General features: G+C 35.3%; 1 long non-coding RNA gene across 2 annotated transcripts; it reads left to right on the top strand.

Annotated features, from left to right (window-relative positions):
• Positions 1-587: 587 nt before the first annotated feature.
• On the top strand, positions 588-1472 carry LOC109588694 (uncharacterized). 2 transcript variants are annotated; one of them, XR_002188308.1, is made up of 4 exons: positions 588-606; positions 689-753; positions 814-922; positions 1313-1472. It is a non-coding gene; the product is annotated as an uncharacterized LOC109588694 (long non-coding RNA). The 2 variants fall into 2 exon arrangements; XR_002188307.1 differs by lacking the exon at positions 588-606 and having other exon boundaries at positions 650-753.
• Positions 1473-1481: the final 9 nt, after the last annotated feature.

The following is a 1481-nucleotide window of genomic DNA, read 5'->3' as shown; positions in this document are numbered from 1 at the left end:
TATGATTCAGATCAAGTTGAGTTCTTTATTATTAACAATACAACATAAAATACCGAGTAAATATACAAGTACAAAGCTGGAATTGTTGTTTACCTGTTGGAGGAATCATCAAGATGTGTCTTAATAAAGAGAGAGAGTGAAAGAGGAGGAGGAGTAAAGCAATAAGAGACAGAGCTGCTGGCAGTTGAGATGTCTTCTCTCCTGATGCAGTATTGCCTGACTTGCTGTCTACTGCAGCTTTGAATGAGTGAGAGTGGCGGCCATTAGCTGGTCTACTGGAGGCAGCTTGACAGTAGTTCCACAGTCCAATACTTGCTCTCCATTGAGAGACATCAATCATCTTGTAATTATTAGTAAAGTATAATTAAAATGAACTATAATATACTTACCTCTATCACTGTTAATGATCAACTGTTGTAAGATAAAGAAATGAAAAGATACAGTCAAAAGTACAAGCCAGAGGTACAAGCCAATTATGCTGCAGTTGCAAATTGCAGTTGCAATTTGGAGCTTGTGCATTAACCACAAGCTCCACCCACAAACCTAATTAGCCGGCCTGAGCCTAGCCAGTATAGCCACACCTCCTGATTATTGTAGATATTTGAGGTAACATACCGGTAGTTTGTGCTAGTTTTTCTTTGTAATTATTATCTTTTCAATCAGTTATTGATCTTATATTGTCTTTTAGGTAGTTTATAGTCTGTGTATTAGTGTATCAGTACCGTATATACTCGTATTGAATCAGTTGGCATGGTAACTGATAAATAAAGGCGTGGTTTATAGTGAGTCTCAGATCTCATTCTAATTCTATAGGTATTGGATGATGTCAGTACAGGGAGGATCACGTGATAGGTCACATGACTTGATATCAACTGCCGTTCCTTGTGTGAACGGGTGCGAGTGTCCCTGGCACCCACTTCAAGTGAGAAACCACACCCACTAATGATTGCGTAATATTTATTAGCGTTTTAATGGAAAAGATATTTTTTATTTAATGATACTTATTGCCAAATTATTTGTGAAAAAATTGCCAAAATTGAACAGATTTAGACAAAAAGTTTTTGAGTAATGGGCATTTTTAAGTTGGTCAATTTTTGAAAAATGCCCTTTACTATAGTCAATGGTTTTTTCAAAAAATGGCTCCGAAATTGCCCCGAATTTTTATTAAATTTTCTGATACATATTGATGTCCTTATAGTAGAAAGTTACCTGATTCCAACTAAACATTTTTGTAAACCATTTTTAATAATAATAATTTTTAATATTAAATAATTTATTGTTGTCGTTTATTGTTGTTGTTTATCGTTGTTAGGTATTATCCTGGGGTGTTGTCCTATTCTTGAGTCTAATGCATTATGGGTTCATTGTGTTCTATTTCCCCTCATACTGGAGGATAATGGGCTACACTGTATCCTTTATTAATTAGGGGGTGGGGCTTAGCAATGGGTGGAGCTTCACTATTAATATTATTACTTTGAAGT

The sequence above is a fragment of the Amphimedon queenslandica genome, unplaced genomic scaffold (assembly GCF_000090795.2).
Source record: "Amphimedon queenslandica unplaced genomic scaffold, v1.1 AMPQUscaffold_11924, whole genome shotgun sequence".
In the NCBI taxonomy this organism is placed as follows: Eukaryota; Metazoa; Porifera; class Demospongiae; order Haplosclerida; family Niphatidae; genus Amphimedon; species Amphimedon queenslandica.
Note: the sequence above shows the minus strand (reverse complement) of the source record. Positions and strands in the feature narration are given on the sequence as shown.